Source organism: Danio rerio, chromosome 25, assembly GCF_049306965.1.
Source record: "Danio rerio strain Tuebingen ecotype United States chromosome 25, GRCz12tu, whole genome shotgun sequence".
In the NCBI taxonomy this organism is placed as follows: domain Eukaryota; kingdom Metazoa; phylum Chordata; class Actinopteri; order Cypriniformes; family Danionidae; genus Danio; species Danio rerio.
The window spans coordinates 12,672,501-12,698,688 of record NC_133200.1 but is presented as its reverse complement, the minus strand read 5'-3'; the positions used below and the strand labels follow the sequence as shown (position 1 = coordinate 12,698,688).

The 26,188-nt window shown below is 34.2% G+C and overlaps 1 protein-coding gene and 1 long non-coding RNA gene across 10 annotated transcripts in view; one reads left to right on the top strand and one right to left on the bottom strand.

The window, feature by feature from the left end:
• Positions 1–26,188, top strand: part of ntrk3a (neurotrophic tyrosine kinase, receptor, type 3a) — a 441,878-nt gene that overhangs the window by 371,644 nt on the left and 44,046 nt on the right. The gene's annotated exons all lie outside the window — the stretch shown is intronic.
• Positions 5,437–9,110, bottom strand: LOC137489333 (uncharacterized). Its single transcript, XR_011008750.2, has 5 exons — positions 9,058–9,110; positions 8,236–8,352; positions 8,103–8,144; positions 6,925–7,780; positions 5,437–6,414 (listed from the first exon to the last, which is right to left on the bottom strand). It is a non-coding gene; the product is annotated as an uncharacterized lncRNA (long non-coding RNA).

The following is a 26,188-nucleotide window of genomic DNA, read 5'->3' as shown; positions in this document are numbered from 1 at the left end:
TGAAGTTTAAGCTTCTCCGTCTGCACCACCTGTCAGAAAGCTCTTCCATCCTGAGGGCTGGCAGAGTTTTAAATCGCTTAATGATCAGACAAACTATGACAGATGAGATCTTCATGAGCGTGTCTGAATGAGAAGCAGCTTCTCGGGATGAGGTTATGACACCTCTCCTCATCTGCAGTTGCTCTCACTTTTCAGAATTTTTTGTTTGCTCCGCTTTCTAGCTTATTTCCACCATGGTACAAAAAGTAAAATGCTACTTTTTAAAAAAAATTTTACTCTAGAAAGCTGCTGATTTGATGTCTCATAATTCTTATAACTATTTTGCTGCTCCTAATTGTGCACTAATATTTGAGTCTCGAGTCGTACACTCAAAATAAAGGTCATATTTGGAAAATTTGGACATATCTACAGTAGGTATAGCTGAGTTTGCATAGCTGTTTGAGTAAGATTTCAATACATGGAAATGGCTTATCATGAGCCTTTAGGATATTTGGATTATACATTTATTAAGCTCCACTCAAAGGTGAATATAATGTCTGTATAAAGAGTTCAGATGCAAAAACCTCTGTATTTTTCTTCAACAATGAGCATTGTGAAATTACTGAATTGCAAAGTGAAATTACTGAAGCAAGATATAAAATTTCACATGGCACTTCAAGTTTTTTTTTTTTTTTAAATCTGAACTCTTCATCTTTTGTTAATTTACCGAGTATATTGTGAAATTTGCCATATATGTTTGTAGTGAGGCAACAAACACACACAAACTGCTGAATATAAGTGGTTTAATGCACATCTATGCATCGTGTCATATCACACTGCTCTTTATGTGTTTTTTCGAGAGTAAAAGGGCACCAATAAACTTTAAAAAACTTGTTTATGCAGAGGTGGATATTAATTCCTGCCTGTGTTTTCATGTTAAAACCACAAAATACAACTATTTTATCACTCACTTCTTCTATTTTATTCACTCACTCCTAGCTAAAATAAATCTCTTGAACACTTCAGTTGTAAAGATGTTAATTTTACAAAGAACCTACTAATTTATTTATTTATTATTTTTTGAATAATACTGAAGAATGATTATTTCTTGCAACATCTTCCAGTTCTGACTGTTTATGCGCACTGTGAGATTAAAAGTTGCAATTGCCTTTTTTATTTTATTTTATTTTTTCTGTGGTGAAGACTTGCTAGAAGGAATACAGCTGTGTCTAAAAATTAACAAAAAATATTTTAATTATTTATAAAATTACCTGTTGATAGTTGCCTCTTAAATTTATGTTTAGTTATTTCATGTTAAAAGTGATAAAATTAACCTGTTCTTTGCAAAAAAAAGTGAAATTACTGAATCAAGACAAAACTTTTCAGATGACCCTTTTAGTTTTGTTATCTAAACTTTTCATCTTTCGTTAATTTAATGAGTATATTGTGAAATTTGCTGTGTATGTTTGTAGTGAAGCAACAAACACATAAACTGTTGAATATAAGTGGTTGTGTCATATTGCACAACTCTTTTCTAGAGTAATAGGGCACCAATAAACTTTAAAAACCTCATCTGTTCATGCAGAGGTGATCTTAATTTTATATATTTTAAAATATTTATTTTATTAATATAGTTTTTATATATGTTAAAATCACAAAATACATCTCTAAATGTCTCTGTCTGCCCCTTTTGTCTAGTTTAATTATAAGTTAGCCTATTTTTTTTATCCACAAGACAACTCAAGAGTAAAAGGAGTAAAAGTTTATTACTCCTTCTAGCTAAAATAAACCTCTCTACCACTTAAGGTTTAAAGATGGTCATTTTACAAAGTCTACTATTTTTTTTTTATTATACTGAAGTATGATTATTTCTTGCAATTAACTTTTATATTTATTTTATTCAGTGGTGAAGGCTTGCGTAACAACCAATACTGTCACTAGAAGGGATACAGCTGTAGCCAAAACATATTATTAAAAAATGTTAACATATTATTTATTCAGTTACCCATTAATGGTATTTTATTAACATGTATTTCCACAGTAATGTAAAAAAACCAGTATTTATATTGATTTATATTTATATTATTTATTAAATGATGTTTTATTAACACCTACCCCTACCCCAAACCCTAAAAGTACCCATCGCCATAATGTAAAACAGTAATTATTGTTGTAGTGTCAAAAAACATTGCGTTATCTATAGCTGTATCCCCTCTAGACCCTACCCTGTCTCTCAATCTATTTTCCTGGAGCCAAAAAGCCATTACAAAATTCCATCCAAACCCAAACACCAGATCATCAAAGAAAAGCATGCAATGATTAGTCCTATCTAGACCATCTAAAGCAGCATCATATTCTCCGTTTAGAAGCCCATCGCTTTAGGGTAAATGATGGGACCGTTCCTTCCCCGCACCCTCCCATATCCCACCGCTCGCTGCTCTCAGATCATGAGCTGGAAATGAATTTGCCCCAGATGCAATCAATATCAAAAGATTGACTCAAATCTGAGCTCTCGAGCCCATCTCCAGATGTCATGGCCCTTCCTCTCATCCGTCTCTGTCTTAATCTCTTCCATCCGGGCCCCCTTGAAAGGTCCGCGGCGACTGGGAGCGTTTGAGACTTTCAGATCATATGTTAAGTTGCATCAGTGAAAACACTTTAAGGTCTGGATCCAGTTGGCGGAGGTTGTGTTTGTCAAACATGATGAATGCTGAGTTTAGCTTGCTTGGTTAATGTTACATCAAAGGAGATTCGAGATCAGGGCTTCAGACTGAGGGCTTTCATCTTAACATGCTTGAGTCTGCGGTTAGGAAATTTCAATTCATTATATAGGTGTGTGCATGTGTGTTTGTGCGCGTGTCTTTAAAATAACCCTAAAATTGAAACATTTGTTGCAACTCAAAGATGTTCCAAAGCTACAACTTCAATTATATAAAAAGTGTATTATATATGAATGTATTGTTATATAGTTATATTAAATAAATAGCCATTGTTAGTGTTACATTTATATAAAAAGTAATATTATGTATTTTATATACACACTATATTATAAATAGTGTATCAGGATAATTTTAGTTAACCCTTAAAGACCTAGAGGTATTTTGTGTGCACCTAATGGGCCTATATTATTATTATTTTTTTAAAGCAGTTTTATTTTTATTTTAGCAGTCAGACTCAAGTGTCATATATTATTTTAAACAGGAGAACCTGAAGTTTCAATCTGTATCATTTAAAGGTCCAGTCTAAAACTTTATTTGGTCCAAAAACAGATGAACAGACAGAAAATATTCCAGAATTTTCCAGAAACGATTTTTTAAAAAAGTGGCATTTTCTAGTTATTACAAACAAAACCTTATGAAGTTTGTTTTTCTTTCTTTAGAAATACATATTATGATGTTTTATACTTCCAAAATAAATATTGTCTACATCCACCATTCCCTGAGCAAGTTATAGCAATTTATTTCAATGTTATTCCAAGGCGTTTTTCAATGGGGGGAAAAAAATGCATTTATTTACTGACAATGTATTTGCCCAAAAGTTCTGGGAATGAACTAAACAGAAAAAAAATGTTACAAAATAACAGAACACTGAAGCAAATTTGACTTTTTTATAAAAATATATTTTTAGTTACCATAAACAACACCACTTATAATAAACAAATATAAAATAAGAAAATAATAAATAATGCGTCAAAGTCCAAATAAACATGGTGCAAATCCTCAGTAAATAAAATAGATATAAATATTTACTATACTATAAATAGTTACATAACTAAACTAGATTCAATATGGAACATCCTTAGGTTTTATGTGCCAGCATGGATATGGTTGTCTGCGGATATGTATATGGTTCGCGTGCAATGCAGACAAACAGCCCAACCTTTATTTGCGTCCTTTGAAAACAACAAGAGCAGCACTTCGTCTTTGCTGTGTCACTGTTTTGTCATGTTTTTGTGCTGTTGTGCATGCAAAAGTACTTAGTATGAGAATAATTTCATGCAAAACTTTTATTTAGCGTTTTATTTAGCCGCGCGTAAATGTGCAGCCTATCTCTCATTCCGTGTTGTTCAAATAGCTGATTGTTGGTTCACAAAGCGAAACCTATGCTTATTGGTTGAGATAGAGCGAGTTTGAACCAATCTGGGCATGGAGGAGGGACAATGCATCCATATATCATGTCTGGTTTGTCCGGAGAGACAAGTGACGAGCGTTCCTTTGTCAAATCAGCGTTGTCAAAATTTGATGACGTAACCACACTGATTCCGGAGCCTCTGAAAGTCCGTGAATGTTATGTGATACATCACTGGAAAGCTGAGATTCTCTACTTTATGCCAATCTTTGAATTGTATGGATCGGATCAGCAGATCAAAAGTTATTAAACATTTAAGAGCAATACTTATTTTTAGCCGCGGGCGGCTGTCTCGGTCTTTAAGGGTTAACATATGTTATGTTACCATCATTGGTCAAAAATAAATGGTATTGTTTTTCAAAATATATACTTTTTTTTGTTGAAATAGTGACAATATACAGCCTTATCGCACTGCTGCTGATATTGCGTTTATGCAACAGTTCGACTGCATAATTGTGTATTTAAAAGAAAAAGAAAACCAAGAGAGAGTCTAAAAATCCTTTTGTTGCTTATTCAACAGCTAGTATTTGAATGATTCTCTAGCGTATTGTCTAAAGTGATGACAAAGCAGGTGACCTTGTTGACATTTTGGCCCTGTTTACACTGTCAGGTCTTGATGCCCAATTCTGATTAGTTGCCTATATCAGATTTTTTTTGCCTGTCCGTTTACATGTTCTTTTAATTGTGTCCCATATCCAATTCATTTTTACACTTGCCTTACAATTTTAGGGTACGTAAAGGTGGGTTCCAGCATCTGCACCTCACAAGCTACGATTTTAGCTCTGTGAAATATGTGATGTTCACCCAACTTTAAAATGATTATGAAGGCGGAGGAGGAGGGATAGGGCCGTCATTGCAGCTTGCACCTATGGTTTAAATATATTGTGCTCCATGATTCATAGGAATTTGTGGTACGAGAGAGATCTCAGGTCTGGTGGGAGCCAATTGTGGCGAATGACCATTTTCCTCCTCTGTGTTTCCTCTGTTGCTGTTATTGTTTAGTGTGTCGGCGTCTCCACACCGGCTCTTCCTTATAAGTCATTAAACCGTGGAGAAGTACTACACTGTTAGACATTTCAAAGGGTTTTTACAGTAACTTACTGGCAACACTGTTGCCAGTAAGTTACTGTATTTTAGATTTACAGTATACAACTGTAAATCCGTTTACAGCATGTTACCGTAGTGTCTGAAAATGGTTAACTACTTTAAAAACCTAAGTTAACAGTTAGCTACTGTAAACCTTTTAATTTTGTCCTAAATATTTTATAATATAATTTTATTAATATTATTTCAATACTATAGACCTAAAAAAGACACAATTACAAAATATTAACAAAATAAACACTCTTTATTTAAAACATTGGAGATGCTTAAAACAAGCTTAAAAATGTGTAAAAACATTACATTTCAATCATTCAAAATATTTTATTTTAAGAAAAAAAAACATTGAAAATGACAAAGCACATTAACATACATGTACAAAACTAATTTAAGTGTCTGACCTGCATATTGTTGAGAAAAAAAAAAAACAATTGTACTAAGTACTACTGACATTAAACCAGACACAATTACAAAATATTCCATTCTTTTAAACATTAATAATGCTTAAAGCATTTAAGGAAAATGTGTGAAAATTACATTAAGCAATAAAATCAACACATTAAAAATAAATAAATCACACAAAGCACTAGAACATACATGTACAATAAAAATTTAAACTTCTGAATTGCATATTGTTGGAAAAATAAATATTTGTAACTATTAGCCGACTCAGAAACAACCCAACTTTAAAATATTACTAGTTCTGGTGTCAAATGCTCAACAAGGTCTGAATTCACATGTTCAAATGCAATTCATCTTTATTTCTATTGCACTTTTACAATGTAGATCAATGATGTCAAAGCAGCTTAACATAGAAGTTCTTATAAATTGAAGCTGCTTCAGTCCAGTTTTCAGAATTGAAGCAGTAAATGTCACTGCTGAAAGTCCAAACACTGAAGAGCAAATCCACCGATCCACCAATTGTAGCCAAGTGATCCAGTGGCATGGAACAAACTTCACCAACTGACGAAAGTGTAGAATAAAATCCCTTGAGAGATACCAGGCTCAGTTGGGCACGACCAGTTCTCCTCTAGCCAAACTTGTGCAAGGCCGCAGTCTAGGCACCAGAGGCTTGAAAGTTCACCAGGCTGGCCCATTGGATCAATGCGGAAACTCATTGATCACGTGTGTCTTTTAGGATTCACTCCTCCATGACCACCACAGCATCTAGTCAGGATTTGGCCCAGTCCAGGACTATGAAGAACTCTGGATAAGGACAAACACACTGTAAAAAATTAATTGTTGAGAAAACATAAAAATATAAGGCAACTTGATGCAGTAAGAACTTTGAGTTGTCTCAACAATGGTTTTTTAGTTTTTCTCAGTAACTTTTTTTTGTTCAGCTAACATAATTTTGTTTATTTATGCAATGTTGATTATTGTATTTTACTAATAAAGATATTATTGTCACATCAACTGAAGCAACAGTTACTGCTATTGAGTCAATTAATTTTTTTTTTCTGTTTAGTGGATAATTTTTTTTCAAATTTGCAAAATAAGTAATTAGTTCTAATTGGCATATCATCCTGTTTTTAATTATTTTACTTAAAAATGAACACAAACTTTTTATTTCATCCATTCATTCATTTTGCTTAGTCCCTTTATTCATCAGGGGTCACCACAGTGGAATGAACCGCCAACTTATTCAGCATATGTTTTTCACAGCCAATGCCCTTCCAGCTGCAACCCAGTACTGGCAAACACCCATTCACACACCTGTACCTCATGTCTTTGAACTGTGGCGGAAACCGGAGCACCCAGAGGAAACCCACTTGAACACAGGGCCAACTGACCCAGCCAGGTCTTGAACCAGCAACTTTCTTGCTGTGAGGCAACTGTGCTACCAACTGCGCCACTGTGTCACTCCTCCTACAAGCAACTGATAAACAAGCTTAGTCACATCTCGCATGCGCGAATTATTTAAATATCAACATTATTGTTCAACACAAAAATGTTTGTCCAGAAAACTCAGTTAAACATGTAGACAAAACATTTTAGCGAATATTGTTGACATAACATATATTTTTATGTAATCAATTCTTATTCACAATTCTTAGTATATAAGACAAAAAAAGTACAGTGTGCTGAACAAATGGGGGTTTTGTTTTTTACAGTGCAGACTAACATAAGCATAGAAGAAGCTTGTTTAAAAAAAATAAATCATATACTGGTTAATTATTTTGAATCATGGCAGCTAGGTTGGGGTAGTTTTCAGCTGGTACTGAGCAACTGGCTCCTGCTCATAACCTGCTCACTACCATGTTTAAAAGATAACTAACCAGAATGTCCTGTTTATTTTTTTCCCTAACAAGGTTTTACAAAAACATTGTAGCATTTGTGATGGGTTGATTCACTGCAGGACAGATTAGACTATTTGTTTTATGTATTCCTAATAAACTAAAACTGACTGAATACTGATAAAACTATTGAGAGTGTCTCACCTAATCCAAGTTCTCAGTTAGCTGGTGAAAGAAGGATAACTCACTGTTGTTCATGGTTGTCATTCTCTTCAGTACTTCTCCTGCTATCTTCTGGCTCACTCTGGTTGTTGCTGTGCATTTTGTTTCATCCTCTGGAATTATTTATACAAAAAATTGTATTATTTTATTTATTACAAAATATTTAGGCAACATGAAATGGGGGAAAAGACATTTAATACATAGACAAATGCATGTATCCCAATACTAATTATTGTATTTTGAAATGTCTGACCCATGACAGACCTCAATCTGCTCAAAAATATTATAAACAAAGATGAAAAAAAAAACCTACTAAATGGTTTAATAAAAAAGGGAAAACGGTTTTTTTATTAAGCTAGCAACTAAACATGTGACACATTTTGTATTAAAAGTAACGTTAATATATTGAGAAACAAATAGATGTACAGTACTTACTGTTGTATGAGGTCCAGTTTGCACAGGCAGGCTCCCAGTATTCTATATTGAGACCATAAAAAAGCCAAAAATACAGATAAGAATACCATGCAACAATCCACAACCTCCACACAACTTTTTTTTATTTGTTTACCTTGGTTGCTTACTGGTCTTGCTTATTTTTTAAGCATAAGGCTGTGCTGATCAAGATGTTCCTCTGAAATGTTGTTTGTTTCTTCAGACAAAACCTGTTGCTGTGCCAGTGCCATATCTAAACAGAAAAAAATATAATGGTAACAATTATGTTAAACCAAATGTCAAGAGTTGTGATAAAAAAATAATTAGCAAACAATAAATAGCAAAAAGGTGGTTATTAGCATAATGCATAGAGGTAAAATTGGTTTTATATTAGCAGATTCAGACTTCCCCCTTAATAATTTAATTTCATAAAAGTATTATTTGCAAACTCTAAATAGCGAAATCATTTTAGCAGCTAATGACTATCAAAGTACAACATGCTCACGGTCAAATAAACAGTGTTAATGTTGATTTCAAGTCATACTGGCATGCTAATTCTGATCGAATATTCAAAGTAACATGGTAAACAGTATAGTCTTCTAAATGAACGAATGTGCGAATATAAAACCAACTTTACCTCTATGCATATTGTAGATTTACGTTAACGTTCTTATAGGTTACGTCGCGATGTTATTTTCTCAAGCTAACGTTATAAGTTACTCTAAACCAGAGAAAAATAAGTTCACAACATCTAATATATAGTATAAATCAATATAAGTTAAACGTTGCACGTTAAAATGAGTTTGAGTCCAATTCAGTATAAACTTAGCTCAGTTTAGCTAACAGTTAACATTACCATTTTAAGATCGCTTCAGCCAATGTTGCCGAGCAAACAAATGCTAATAGAGGTGTTCAAATCAATGTCGAGTGTTGTCAGCACAGACAGACGCGCTTTTACCTGGATTATTTGTTGGTCTTTCATTCATATTCTTCTGGGGGAAAACACTCTCTGCCGGACCGTTGTCTCGTGCTAAGTGTCCTCCAAAACTGTCTGCATACCTCTGGTTCCCTCCTAAACCAAAACCCGCTGCAACACCGGTTCCTATGTAAATAAATAAAAAGATATGACGAAAACAATGGCTAATAGTCATAAACAGTCTTATTTAAAGTAATAGTAGTGTTAAAGTAATAAATTAAATAAAGGTAACATCTTAATAGATGATATATTTCTCAAATGGGCGAAATAACGCCAAGCCAGAGAAAATAATAATAGCCAACTTTATACTTTACTTTGTTCTATTCTCGTCCACAAAACATTCTGTAAAATGAAACACTGCCTCAGCTTACCAGAGTAAAGTTTGTTAAATCCAGTATGTTCTTCAGGCACACTAATAAATTGTCCTCCAGAATTGCTCCAGGGTCCTCAGGCAAAATGTGGTGCAGAGTAGTCGAATCGCCGCAAGGTGGCGTTGAAGCAGTTGTGGAAAATACAGTATAATACACGAATTTTTACAAATACAGTACATCGCTGTATATGTTGTTCGACGTCACACTAAATTCCCATAATGCAACGGTAAATACAGTTATTTACCGTAAAAGGAATTTGCAGTATTACACTGGGTGAAATACAGTAAATAACTGTGTAATTTACAGAAATGTCTAACAGTGTATCTTGTCGCAAGTTTAATGACGTACAAATCGGAATGCCTCAATAAATCTAATTTGCCTGTTTACATAATAGCCAAATTGTTGCATATCCGATTTATATCTCATTTATTTCCACATATGAAAGAGGCCTGAAACCGATCTCTGAATATCCGAATGCATGTGTTTACACGATCATAGAACAGATCTGATCTGCGTCACATCTGAGCAAACATTCAGAATTGGGTCACATTTAACTGGCAGTGTAAACAAGGCCTTTAAGATTATAAGGCTAAACAACATGAAATGCGATCAGTCTACAGACATTTCCCAATTGCAACAGAGAAATACTGCAAAATCACAATAATTAACAACCGAAGAAGCCAAAGCAAAGCCAACACTACTAGATTACTGTTGTGTTTGTGATAAGAAAAAACGCTAAACACATGCGGGCATTTCTTCTTTCTTTCTTTCTTTCTTTCTTTCTTTCTTTCTTGTATAATACTTTCATTTAACTTCCACAAAATAAATAAAATAATTTTTTTTAAACTTTTTTTTACAAAAACAATTTTGCATTTCTTTTTAAACCAAATAAGGCAAATGTGAGAGCAGACTTAGCATTTTTTGACTATCAATTATCAAATATCCAGCCATCCAAATATGTAAAACATCCCCCACAACAACTTCCAAACACCAAAATCTTACAATGACCAATAAAAGACAAATCAGAAAAATCTGCTAATGTAAACAATCTTAGCCATGCCATGCTCTCTCCAGTGTGCTTTGCCCTGTTGTTAGCCTGTACCTCACTATAAATGCTAATGCTTCTCCCTCCAACTCATTAAAACGCTCTAATTGCAACCCAGTGGCGTAACGGTCATTTGCCAACAATGTATAACCTTCATCACTTCTCCTCTTCATCCTTCGCTCTCCCACAATATGCTGCATAATAAAATCATTAGCCGGCTGCCGATGCGACCTAATTAATTAACCCAATAAAGCAATAAATAAAGGCCAAGCACTTAAAGCGGGGGCTGTGAGTGACGTTGACGTTTTGATGCCGTAACTTTTATCCATCGACCTCCGCTGTCTGACGATGTACTAAATCACAATTACCTGGGCCGAAAACATCGAACGCAGCGCGTGCTCTGTGGATTAGCCTTGTTTGCCGCTCAAATTGGTTTGTATATAAATCCTGGTCGAATTAAGTTTGTTGACTTCTGGCCCAGTGTGTTTTCAATAGTAATGCATTCATTATTTTTGAAGACGTGTCTATAGCTTTTTCATCTCTCAAGAGCTCACGGGGGAGAAAAAAAAAGACTATCACAGATCCCCTGAACACAAATATACTTTCAGATACAAGATAATTGAGAGCGATTCGTCTAAAAGATGTGTGTTCTTCTCTTGTATTCCAAACGTCCCACCCAATATAGCAATTCCAGTCATTTTTGACCTTTTGGGGACATATTTTTGGCCCCCATGAAGATAACAGCTTATAAATCACAAAGAATAAAGTATTTTGAAGATGTAAAATTCCAGATTGTTTGCTGCAAGGATTGGTTTGAGGGTTAGAATTGACATCTTGTACAGTATAAAAAACGTTTGTAGGAAGTCCACATAAAGATAGCTGTACCTGTCTGTGTGTGCATGTTGTTCACAGATACACATAGGTAATGATGCATGTATGTAATCATGTAGATCTCCCATGTTAAGCTTCAGAAATGGGAGTCAGGTTTGGATGTTTAAAAATGCTTTTGATACAGTATTAGAAAATTCCTTAATGTGTGTATTTTATTTTATTTTACTTCACTTGTATCTGGAGACAATTAAGCAAGTGGAGAGTGATGATGTACATTTTTCAAGTGTTTGTATTTACATTTTTCTAAAGTTTGACTTTGTTAATCCAAAGTATACTATTGTACGTTTTGCTCCACTTTATGAATGAAGTAAATTAAACATTAAAATGAACAGTAAGGTGTGGTACTGGTGATTGGATTAGTTTTACATCACTTAAAAAATGTAAAAAGCAATTCTGAACTAAGATACATGGTAAACTGTGATTGATTAATGAACCATTTAGTCAATCTGTTCAACTGATTGTCAAATTGCATTGAGCATTTCTGCTTCAACTCCACCCGAAGATGCATGAATATAAGTGGTTTAATGCACATCTATGCATCATGTCATATCAAATAGCTCTTCATGTGATTTTTTGGGAGTTAAAAGACACCCCTAAACTTTAATAACTCATATTTTGTGAATTGGACTGCTCTGATTGCATTTGTTCTTGAGTCACTGACTCACTGATTCAAATGATCTGATTAGAGCAAGCCGCCTTTCCAGTCATTTAATTCCTGTGGAGAGTAGTCTGGAAGCTGCGTGGAGTTTCGATCATCTTTGTATGCAAAAAAATTCGGATTCGTTTTAAGCTGCGGATACGTTGACATATTTGAACTTCTGCGACTGTATGCGACTGGCTGACCAGATGTGATGTATTCGAGTGTTGTCCAAGCAGGTCCGTGGACACGAAGTAAATAGTAAGGTTTTTTTTTCATTATTTTTTTAATTTTAAAAAAGTCTATATATATATATATGTATATATATATATATATCTATCTATATATATATATATATATATAAATATATATATATATATATATATATATATATATATATATATATATATATATATATATATATATATATATATATATGGACATTTCTATTTCTATTTTTTTATGTTTTCTCCACATTCCCTCCATAATTTTTAAGTGCTCTATGAATTTCTAGTATTCATTCATTTATTCATTCATTCATTCAACCATTGTGAATGCATGAAGAAAAAAGGCTCTTTTTTGCACTCCTTTATTTCGGAAATAGCAAGAATTGGCTTCTCTCTCATGGTGCACAACAAAACTGAAAATTGTGTACGATCGCCACAAAGGGGGCGTATTCCAACAGTCGTGTTCGAAAGTCTTGTGCAGTCAAATGTGCATATTCAAATGATCCAGTCAGAGAGATTCTCTTTTTAACGATTCAATGATTCAAAACATTGGAACAAAGTTTTATTATTACAAAGATTTAATATAATATTATTATTGACAAGTGTTTAAAAATCATATTTTGGTAAATTATAATAAATACAATTCAAGTATATAATTAAGAAACAAAAGGTTGATGGATAAAAACATGGACAATTATTGTATATCAACACAGTAAAAATTATATCATTTTAAACTGATAAAAATGTTTATAAAAGACACTTTTTTTTGAAGTATTCAATGTTAAAAGTTTTTGGAGGAAAGATCAATTATTTTGATTATTTACGAAAATTATTATTGAATTATTATTATTTTTATTATTATATATAATTATTATATATAATTATTATCATTGAAAATTGCTTATTTACGGTTATTTTTTACTCATTTTAATAAATATTTAAAAAGGCTAATATAATTAAGAAATAAGTCACACACAGTTATGTGGTTTACACGCTCTTCACAGTTATTTCTATGATGCAAACTTTGCGCCATATTGTCCTCATCTGAAAATGGACAAGCTCTAATAGTTTTGAACATTGTGAACCCACACAATAGCAAGGAGATCAATCATGTGTGGAAGGTTTTCTCCAGGTCACAGGAGCCCGGCTGATGTGACAAACACTTCAACATTCACTTCATATATTCCCTCAGATCTGCTCTCATCTACTCAGCCACAATCACACACACACACACACACACAAACACACACAAAACATGGTAAATCTGCAATGGGGTTGTTGTTCAGAGAATGAGTGGCGTAGTTTTCCATTTTCCTAAAATTGGAGAACGTTTAAGTGGAGTTTTGTGTCTAAGTTGGCGTCTCAAGTGAGATATTGATTCATTTCTCTGATCATGAGAAACCACAAATAAAGCCATTTTCAGTTCAAATGGTTGTCTGATGCTAGCATTGAGCCATTTTAATTTATTTCCTTCTTCAAACATCCTGATTTCCTCTTATTTTGTTGGAAAAGTTTCTCCAGTTAACAGTTCACTCACTCAAAAGATCCAGGCAGAGTGAGTCTTCATTTTACAATTCACTGATTCAAATTATCTGGTCATAGAAAGTATTCTGTTTATGATTCCCTGAATTAATAAGCTGGTCAAAACGACTCTTCAGTTAACGATTCTCTGATTGAATGGTCCGATCAGAGAGAGTCTCCAGTTAATGATTCACTGATTAAAATGATCCGTTCAGAGCAACTCTCCAGTTAACAATTCCCTGATCAAGTGATCCAGTCAGAGCGAATCTCTGGTGTATGATTCACTGATTTAAATGATCTGGTCAGATCAAGTCTCCAATTCATGTTTCAATTATTTAAATGATCCAGTTAGATCAAGTCTACTCTTAATGATTCACTGATTAAAATGATCCATTCACAGCTAGTCTCTAGTTAACCATTCACTGATTGAAGCGATCTGGTCAGAGCGAACACCTGGTGTACGATTGACAGATTTAAATGATCTGGTTGGATCAAGTCCACAGTTCATGTTTCAGTGATTAAAATAATCCGGTCTGAGCAAGTCTCCAGTTAATGATTCACTAATTAAAATGATCCAGTCAGAACGAGTCTTCAATTAGTGGTTCACTGACTAAAGTGATCCGGTCAGAGCTAGACTCCAGTTAATTATTCTCTGATTCAAATGATTTGTTCAGAACAAGTCTCCATTTAACGATTCACTGATTCAAATGATTCGGTCAGAGCAAGTCTTTAGATAAAGAGTTACTTATTCAAAGGATCCAGTCAGAGCAAGTCTCTAGTTTACCATTCACTGATTCAAATGATCTGGTAAAAGTGAGTCCCCATTGATTCAGATGATCTGGTCAGATTCACTGATATAAATGATTTGTTCCGAGTGATTCTTCATTTAACATCTCATTGACAATGAGCAAACAAATGATTTGGACTAAGAGAGTGTAAACATAACGGTCAACAGATTCAGTTGATCTGGTCAGAGTGAGTCTCCAGGGATTCAGATGATCTGGTCAGTGTGAATCTCCAGTGATTCAAATGATCTGGTCTGAGTGAGTTTCCAGTTAATGCTACGGTCATTCAAATGATTTGATCAGAGTTAATCTCCAGTAAACAATCCCCTCTTATTTAAAAGGTTTAGGCTGAGCAAGTGTCAACTCAACAATTTACTGATTCAGTTGATGGTCAGAGTCAGTCTCCAGTTATTGATTAACTGATTTAAATGATCCAACTCACTAATGCAAATGATTTGGGCTTAGCGAGTGTAAACTTAAAGATTCACTGATTCAGTTGATCTGGTCAAAGTGATTCAGATGATCTGGTCAGACTGAGTCTCCAGTTACTGATACACTGATTTAAATGATTTGTTTTATGTAAATCTTAAGTTAACAATCCATTCTTTCATTTTCTTCTTGGCTTTGTCCCTTTATTAATCTGGGGTGGCCACAGCGGAATGAACCGCCAACTTATTCAACAAGTTTTTATGCAGCGTATGCCCTTCCAGCTGCAACCCATCTGTGGGAAACATCCACACACACATTCACACGCACACTCATACACTAGGGACAATTTAGCCTACCCAATTCACCTGTACCGCATGTCTTTGGACTGTGGGGGAAACCGGAGCACCCGGAGGAAACCCACGTGAACGCAGCGAGAACACAGTAACAATCCACTTATGCAGATTATTTGGGCTGAGAGAGTATAAACGTAATGGTTCATAGATTCAGTTGATATGGACAAGAGTGAATTAAATTTATTTAAAAGATCCAGGAAGAGCGTATTTCTAGTTGTCAAATGATTGATTTAAATAATTCATTTAGAGTCAGTATCTAGTCCTGTTTAACAATTCATTCTCTGGTCAAAGTGATTCTCTAGGTAACGATTCAAAGGTTCTTCTAACTTAATGATTCACAAATTCAAATGATTTAGGATGCGGAATATGTCTGTTATCTAAAGGTGTCATATTTTCTTGGAAAATCTTCATGCACATGAACACAATGCAATTTAATGTGTGTGTTTTTATACAATCTCCTTTAAAGTACAGTATCCAGATCAGTACTGTTACCTGCTCTTTTTTAATGATTTTCCGAGTCACCAATACATCCTGATGTCCTGTAGTGTACTGCACGAGTGAGTAACTCAAAGTGACTGTCATTGCTGACATTACACCTCTGCTTTATGAAGAAAACCTCAGATCAGCTTCTGGAGCTCATTTTCTCCACACACACATCATCAAGAAGTGTTTTCACACACCGCTGCTTGCGCTTCAGCTTCATCTCTTATTCATGTGATTGTTATGTTTGCTTACCAGGTTCTGTCGTTCAAACGTACTTGTGATTTTTTTTTTTTTTTTTTTACAATCACGCCTTCCTGCTTTTAAATTGGTGCTATATTTAGACAAATGCATCTTGAGTGACAGATGCAACAGATTTTTTATTTATTTATTTATTTGTTAGTGACATTTATAGTTTTTATGAGTTCTATAAGGATAGATGTGATGGATATTTAGAAAAATAGATATGGGTAGTTGACAAACAGGCAGCAAGAATAGGCAGTTTTTTGTGTGTAAAACATGTTTTAAGATGAAAAATGTTATGTTTATGTAGTTTTTGAAGTCTGATATTTGCAAAAATTTAAGGGGCACTACCTTTATCAATTATTTTAGTGTTATTTAGACATTTTTAATTAACTGTACCTTAAATACATCGAGTGGTGTGACAGCAAAATGAAGAAAAACAACTCTTAAAATAAAGCTATACAAATAATAAGGTGGGCAACAGTACAGGGTCTTCGTTGTCGCATTTCCACTTTAAAATGTGCCACACATTCTCTTTTGGAGACAGGTCGGGATTGCAGGCTGGCCAGTCAAATATCTGAATCCAAAAGAGTAAAATGTGTGGTAGTTTTCACAGTTTTAATATTTGGTAAATAAATAAATAAATAAATAAATAAATAACTAAATATTGTTTTTATGATGTGGAAGACAAAGAAATGTTTAACTACTTACCATATAAATTATGCAACCCATATAAATTATACATTATGTTAAAAACAATACAATTAATAGTCTATATATTATATATACTCATGCACACACACACACACACAAACACACACACACACACACACACACACACACACACACACACACACACATACACACACACACACACACACACACACACACACACACACACACACACACACACACACACACATCTACAATCTACAATTTTAATAATCTGTTTATTTTAAAAATGTTTTATATAAATTGTAAAACATGTTTGTTTACAACGTACTGTATCTTAAGATATTTCGTAATGCATGTAGGAATATGATGAGAATGCATAATACATGCTGGCTTCCTGCAGTTTTTTTCCCCTTCATTTCACATGTGTAATATATGTGTTCTCCTCAAGACAGCAGGTGATTTATCTTGCAGCATGTTTGTGTTCAGTTCACATGTTGAACTGGTGTAGTAGGTTGAATTATCACAGCATGCTTTGTATAAAACACCCCTGTCGGAGAGACCAGGGGAAAGATATTTATGATAGTAATGCATATAGTAGTAGTAGGTGTGTGTGTGTGTGTGTGTTTCTGACCTGCTAGTGAATGATTTGATCTCTCCCACTGACCATATTTTTCACATGAGTGGATCTGTTTGCAGGGCTAAGAAGAGAAAAAAGAGACATATTTCTGGATTTGTAATAAATGTTATGCATTATCTTTTATGTACATAATATAATAGTAAAATTATATTTATATGGAACTGTCTATCCGTATAGCGCTAAAGTATTAATAATATAATAAATATAACAGTGTGGTAACTGATACTTTCAAATAATTTGTGCATTTTTATATATTTTTGTAATTATATTTTATGGAGTAGACAGACAGACAGACAGACAGACAGACCAGATACAGTAGATTGATAGATATTTATTATTATATTATCACTATCATATATTTCTATATTGTTTTATAATTATAAGCATTTTATTAATGTGCATGTAAATATAAACATCATATTAAAATTTAAATTTAAATCACACTATTAAATTATATTTTTTAAACTAATTGCCAAGTGTTGTGCAAAAGAGAGACTTTTTTACGAACATATTTTGGAATATCAAATTATTAACTAATTTCTAATAACTAATTTCTTTTGTATTTGGCATGTAAAAGAAATTTCCTCATGAGCCTTTAAAATTTAATGTGCAAACAGATTTTTATTTTTTAAGTACACAATATTTCAGCAGATTACCTGGATCGGTTTTTTATTAATGATTAAAGGGGCCATAAAATGAGAAACCAAAATTGCCTTGATCTTTTGACAAATAAGAGCTCATAGTGCTATAAAAACATCCTGTAAGTTTCAAAACTCAACACACAGTGGTTCTTCTAAAATCAGCTCATACTGAAGACCGTCTAAAAAAATATGTTCTGGAATGTTCTATACTATGATACTATCTTACCTTCACGTAAGATCGTCAAGAACTTCTACTTCTGCTGCCTGTTTAGCTTTGTTTATAAGTAAAACTATAAGCCAATCAGGACAGTCTGCGCGTGTACATTCAATTACATTTTTTATTTTGGAACATCATTTTAATCACTAATTTTCAATAACTAATTTATTTTGTCTTTGCCATAACGACGGTACAAAAATAATTTCTACTTATTTTGCAAGATACTAGTACTCAGCATAGTGTTAGTTCAAGACTTAACCTGGTTATTTTTGTTCTGTTGCCAATGGTAAAAAAAAAAAAAAAAAAAAAAGCCATAACCTAAAAAATAATAATAATAATACTACAACAACTACTACTACTAATAATAAAAGTATTTAATTTCTGCAAAATTAAAATAAATAAGACTTTCCACAGAGTAAATGAATGTTGTAGGAAATACAGTAAAATGTGCTTTGTTTTAACTTAATACTTGGAGGGGTATTTCCCAGTGATGAATTGCAGCTGGAAGGGCATCCGCTGCGCAAAACATGCACTGAATAAGTTGGCGGTTCATTCTGCTGTGGCGACCCCAGATAAATAACGGGACTAAGCCGAAAAAAGAAAAAGAATGATTATTTGGAGGGCGAATAATTCTGACTTAATATATACTAGCATTATTTAATAGTATGTGCAATTTATACAATTATATAATTTAGAAAAATGTGTGATAATACATAAATACTATTTTTACTGCTTCCTTAAAGGCTCTTTAACTATCCAAATTAGTTTCATCTTCCTTTGTGTCTATCACATAGAGTGTTCTGCATTCACTGCTTTGTTTCTCTTTCTATGAGCTGAGGGTTTTAACTGTTCTCCAGGGCCGAGCGTCAGCAACTGTGTGCTCCAGGTGGGCGTGTCTGAGCTCTGCAGTCTGCATGTGTGTATTTGTGCGCGCTCTCTAACAGACAGGAACACGTCCCCCGGCCCCTCTGACAGTCCTAGCGGGGTTGATTCTGACAGCTCGTCCCGATAGTAAGCAAAGGATGTAAACACACGTCCAGGGAATCTGCAGCAGACAGGCTTGCATTAACCTTGCCTGCAAATGGCTGCACACCCCCTGCTTTATTAATAGTATCTGGAGGCTCGCGGAGCTCTCGTTTAATAGAGGCTGTGAAAAAAAAGAGAAAAGAAATAACACTTGGACATCTTTGCAAACACAATGCGTGGCCTTGTCACGCAGGCTCGGGTTAGCGGGGGTGTTCTGCTCTCTTGCACGACTTCATTTTCATTAGGCTGTAAAACAGGGGAGGTAGTCGTTTGTCTTTTGTTTTGTTTTTTAATACAGAATTGCAAAACTCACTGGTAAGTCTTGTAAAAAAAAGTGTTGGGGTCATATTATTTATTATTATCTTATTTTAAGCATATTATTTACACTCATTTTTATTAAAGCCTATATTAAAGCCTATATATATATATATATATATATATATATATATATATATATGTACATGTTCAAACTTTATTTTAAGATACAATTCAAGCTATTAACAAACTATTGCTAAAGACTTTTAGTTTAATAATTTTCTAATTTGCTGCTGATTAATATACAGTAAGGTAGTAGGATAATATTGTACTATATAAGTACTAATAAACACTCAATAGCCCCTTTCACCCATACACATGTTTCCAGGAAAATTATCAGAAATTTTCCGGAAAGGTCTGCATGTGTGAACAGGCCCTTTTTTAAAATACTGGTGAATTTGTTTTGTCAATTTTTCAGGAAAGAAAAGTTGTAACATCCCCTACAATTTGCCGGAAAGCTGCGCTGTGTGAACACAGAAGATTGCAGAAAAGAGCGCAATCATGCTTAGAACGCACTGACGTGAGACGTCTACTCTAGCCAATCAGAACACTCAGACATTCATATGCGTGCTGTTTATAAAAATAAAAGCCTTTGAATATTGTTCCAGACACATTTAGCTGCTAGATTTAGTCAGATAACATTTTTATGTTTTTTCTTAATGCCAACTGTGTAAAACATTCTTGATAAAATGCTTATGATGAACTGGCTGTTTGTTTACCTTTAAGCTCCGCTTCAGTTGCTTGATTTGTGTGCACGTGAAACAGCCGGTGAGCGTCAGCACACACACATAATTATGTGAATCCCGTCATCCGAAAGTGTTCCTCCATATGTTTTTATCAAAGTTACTTATCCATCCACAGAGTTTGTAATGTAGTCAGATGTTTACAAGTACAAGCGCAGCGGTTAAGAGCTCATTTCTGGGTAATGCTGTCAGAATTTACCGATATTTTGGAACTGATGTGTGAATGGTCTTTTTTTTTAAAAAATGCGTAACGTCCATGTGAACTTTTTTTTATATTTACCAGTAAAGTCGTTCTGGAAATTTTCTGGATATTTACCGGTATCACTGTGTGAAAAGGACTATTATTTTAATAATAAGCGAGTATTAACTCAGTACTTAATAATGATAATTGGTACTGAAACTAAAGTGTTGTCATGTAAAGAAGCAAAGTCTGTGTGTTTAGCGGTTTTCCTTACCGCAAACACAACAGCAGTCTGGTAGTGATTGCGTAGCTTTTTTCGGGTTTAATTGTTGTGATATCCCGATTTCAACAGAGAAATACTGTAGACTGTAACCAGAAGATATCTCTGTAGATGGATGGCATTTCATGTCACGTTCAGCCTTATAATCTTAAAGTGTGAGCAAAATTTGCTGTTTTGTCATCACTTTAGACATCACGCTATAGAAAGTCATTCAAACACCAGCTCTAAAGTGACTTTGATGAATTTGTAATCGCCTCTGCTGTTTTGACGTCAGCTGCAGATGAGAATGAATTGGCGGAAGAAAGTAGTTCCTAATAAAAAAGGGTTTTTAGACTCTCCGTGTTTGATTTTCTTATTTATATACATGATTGTGTCATCAAACTGTTGTATAACAGCAATATCACACTCGTAGCAGTGCGATATGGCTGTAAATCAGCACTGGTATACCATCTTTACAATCATCACTTGTTTATACACACATATATATATATATATATATATATATATATATATATATATATATATATATATATATATATATATATATATTATAGACCATTTTAATGTGGTCATGTTATTGGCCCATGAACATTTCCTGCTTTTTATCAAACATCATAACTGATTTCATAAGCTACAGTAACATTATTTATCAATATGTGGCTCTTTGTGGATTCTCAGATGCTCTGGAAATTAAATGTAAAACAGGAAATACGCTGGGACCATTGTTTTTGTTTACATCCCTCAAAATGGTCTATTAGCGTAAAAAATAAAAGCTTTGTTTTTGTGTATATTAAACTAGTTGAAATAAACATTACATAAATAATCCAAATAAAAACACCATTTGGTATAATATCGCTACTGTTATAAGTGAGAAGACATAAATACAGCATGCATGAGAGTCAGTAAAGAGGAGAAAGCCAAGGTTACAGTATGAAGTCCCTCAGCTTATTATCCTACAGTCCCCGCTCAGATAAAACTGAATAATACATCTCAGCAAGCTCTCATACCTGAAAGAACGGATTACTTCCCTCTGCTATGGCTTCTTTTGCTTTGCGCCGTCGCATATTTTAAAAACTTCTTTGTCTAAAATGACTTCACTGAGATGTCAAAAAAATATCATGCTGAAATTAGACACGGAATAAATTTGAGTCATGATTCATTTTAAATTAGATTCAGGGAATCGTGAATCATTTACAAAAATATTCATATCATTACATTTTTGGCTTCAGTGCTCCAGATTTGCCTCCCAATTTTAATATTTATACTACACTCAAAAAATAATAATAATAATTTTACTGCTTGTTCAAGCTACTTATTTAAAATGAGTTGAAATGACACAATTCTTGAGTTTTTTTTTGGGACAACTTAATTATTTTATGCTCAATCCACTTAAACTTGTAAAAATAAAAAAATAAAAACATGACGTTAACCTAATCGATTTGTGTTGGGACAATGTGAAGGAATTGTGTGGAGCCCAGCATTTTTTTACAGTGTATGCCCCAAAAGATTGTACATCTGAGTGTGTAATAGAAGTAGTCTTTGGGACAGATGTGTCCTGTACAGTGTTTTGTTGCTTAGCTACATGCCCTGTCAATCATCTTGTCACATCCTCCGCATTTCATTTATAATTAATTTCCTACCATATTGGAGATGATATAGCACGTTCATCTGCAATTTGTAAGTCTTTCATGCAGAGAAATTTCCTCATGCGCCTTTAAAATTGAATGAGCAAACACATTTTTACAAAAAGTACACAATTTTTCAGCATAGTATAACCCAGATAACATAAAATATATATATTTCATTAGGTTAGATATTAATCATTAAAGAGGTCATGAAGGGAAAAAACTAAATTGCCCCAATCTTTTAACATATAAGAGCTCAAAGTGATATAAAAACATCCTGTAAGTTTCAGAACTCAACACACTGTGGTTCTACTGAATTCAGCTCCTGCTGAAGACCTTCTGAAAAACCAATGGGTTCTGGAATGTTCTATTCTATGATGTAATAGCGTGGATAAGCTCCACCTCCATGTAAGATTGTCAACCACTCCTACTTCACTTCTACTGCCTGTTTAGCATTGATTATATGCAAAACTATTAGCCAATCAGAACAGTGCACGTTTACTTCTGAGTCTACAATTAGCCATGCCTATTCAAACGGATAATAGGCGAAAGTAGCACAAAGATTAAACAATTTTAATTACTTAATAAGTGAACCTAAGAGAACAACAAAATAAAAACCTGAGATAGATCATGACCCTTTCAATCATTTACACCCTTTTATCAAAGCCTTTCCAAAACAAATCGGCCATGTTTGTAGTTTTTTTTATTTAAATTTTTTACATGTGTTTGTAGTTTTGCAAAATGTTGTGGACAATATTAGCCATTAGAGTTTGCATAGATCTGTAAATGACTCATTTTAACATATTAAGATTTGGGATACGTAATTTGTTATGTCATTGTGTAAAAATATTTCGAGTTAATAGTATATGGGATGTTTCTTGCAGGCTGCAAGTGAACTGGTGCTCCTTAAGATTCATTTAGTGTTGTTTTCGATTGAATTGCTTCAGGGAAAGTCCTGCCTAATCCTTTTTCTTCCGTACAGCGATTTACATACATTTGAACCTGTATTAGCTTTGTCCTGTTGTGTCATTTCCAGCACGACCGAGTAAACATCTGCGCTAGTGCAGCAAGGGTAAAAAAAAAACGGCCTAATTAGGATGAAGCCGATGTCCTGTATTCCCAGCTGCTCGCTGTGTTTAGACAGGCAGCGTCTAAGCGCTTATAACCACATCCCTTGAATATCCTATCATAACCTATGAGGTGAACGCAACACAGCAGTTGGCACAATAAGACAATTATCCTACGCCATTTGTAACTTTCTTAATTGCGAAAGCCTGGTAATTGTGCAGCTCCAGTATCACGCAAAAAATAAAAAATGGTGGACAGGAAATGGAGAAAACAAAAGCCTTTTTTTGACCTGATTAAATAAATGCGTTTTAATTAGTTTGGAAGTAATGCATGTGTTCGCCATGCTTTGTCTTAATCTCCAGCAGAACGTCTCGTACGATTGAGTGTGCTGAAATATTTACCATCGTCGTTGGACGTCTGCCACCAAGTGCAATTGCCTCGGCAGCCCTGAATGAAATTGTCCCTAATATGTTTCTGCTGATTAGAGCCTCTGCTTAGATGGGAAAAGAAAAAAAATCAGAGCGTTTGCCAGCTAATACAAAAGGGTTATCCATGAGTGCTGTCCATTTATCAGTATATGAGTTTTTTTTTGTTGGCTCCCTTGGAGAAATGGCATTTTTGATGGGGGGAAGGTGGAAGGATCAAGATATTTCTAAACGCAAAGTTGCTGAGTTTAGCTGCCGCCATGTGATTGGCTAATTAGATAATCGCATTAATGCACCAGTGTACATAGCAGGTGTATAATACAGTTAAAGACAAAATTATTAGCCCAAGTGCAATTTAAAAGTTTAAATAGGTTAATTAGGTAAGTGATTGTAAAAGTGTGGTTTGTTCTGTAGACGTTCGAAAAAAAAAAAATTGCTTAAGGGGGCTAATAATATTGAACTTAAAATGTAAAAAAAAAAAAACCCTGCTTTTATTCTAGCCGAAATAAATCGAATAAGACTTTCTCCAGAAGAAAAAACATTATCAGAACTACTGTGAAAAATTACGTGCTCTGTTAAACATCATTTGGGAAAAATGTAAAAAAAAAGAAAACAAATTCACTAAATAAGGGAGCTAATAATTTTGACTTCAACTGTACATCATTTTTTATTGTGCACTGCAGAGAAAAAACATGATTAATGGAATTTAATAAAATTGTATGTTTCATTTCAACATTCTAACAAATTTCTCTGTAAAATGTGAGGTTTACTTAAAGCAGGGATGTCCAGACTCGGTCCTGGAGGGCCGGTGTCCTGCAAAGTTTATTTCTAACCCCAATCAGACACACCTGGGCTAGCTAATCAAGCTCCTACTAGGCATTCTAGAAACTTCCTTGCTGGTGTGTTGAGGCAAGTTGGAGCTAAAATCTGCAGGATGCCGGCTCTTCAGGACCGAGTTTAGACACCTCGGACAAACAGCCGTACCACCATTTCAGTTGTTTCAAAACAGTTCTTTATCATTGCTGTCCCACTGTTTTATCATTTATTTATTTTATTTTTTTTTGCTGTTGTGCCATGTGCCAAAATTATTTTACGCAAAACTGTTTTCTTTTGTGCTTTTTTTTTTATTATTTACAGCCCATATTCCTCAGTCCAGCTGTTTAAGTCAATTAAAAACAAGTTGATTGGTGGTTTGCAAAACAAAAACATATGCTTATTGGTTTAGAGAGAATGAGTTTGAACCAATCTGGGCATAGAGGAGGGATAATGCATCAATAACCATGTCTGATTTGTCTGGAGACAAAACCACATTCATTCCTTTTGTCAAATCAGTGTTGTCAAAATGTGATGACATAACCACACTGATTTCACAGCCTCTGAATGGCCAAAGATGTGTTAAATCGATAAAAAGCAGTGAAGCTCTTCTTTAAGCCTCTTTTTAAATTATACAAATCGGATCAGTGGATCAAAAGTTAATAAACATTTTAGAGCAATACTTACTTTTAGCCGTGGGCGGCCGTCACTGTCTTTAAGGGTTAATTGCGAATGTCTGGTAATTGTGCAGCTTCTTTATTAGGGTACAGGAAATCAAAGAGTTTTTGAGCTTCTCCTGTTGTACACAAAAAAGATATTGTGAAAAATGGTGGTATCTATTGACTTTCGTAGTATTTGTTTTCCTATTATGGAAGTCGATGACTCAGCATTCTTCAAAATTTTAAATGTTGTGTTCAATAGAAAAAAAAGAATATATAGGTTTAAAACCACGTGAGGGAAGTAACGATGAGTTCATTTTCATTATTAGTTGAACTATCCTTTTAAAAAAGCTGACATTCAATTCAGTAAGGCCGTTTAGACGATATCATGCATATTCTCAGAAAAAATGAGCAGGTACTTTTAGTAGTAAGTACTATTTTTTTGTTTGCCAATGCTCTAATTCCTCCTGCATTTGCCAGCTACTATAAAAAACTATCCTCTAGAGCTGTCCATTTATCAATATTTGTTATTTTTTTCCCTTGGAGAATTGAGCTTTTTTATTATGGGGAAAAATATAGCGGAATGACTGGTAATTTTTGGGCGGTAAGTGTTGATGTTGGATGGCGGTTTCTCCAGAACTCCTGTTGGAGTAAATAGCAGATGTCGTGGTGTTCGGCCATATGGAGCTCGCGCCGCGCAGCAGACTGAGAGCTGGGAATGGAAGCAGGTGGACGGTACAGAGATTAAAGACCCACTCAGGCTGCCGTACATCATGGCGAGCTACGCTTCAGCGGCCGCGGTTAAAACTGCTCAATTTGATGTTTC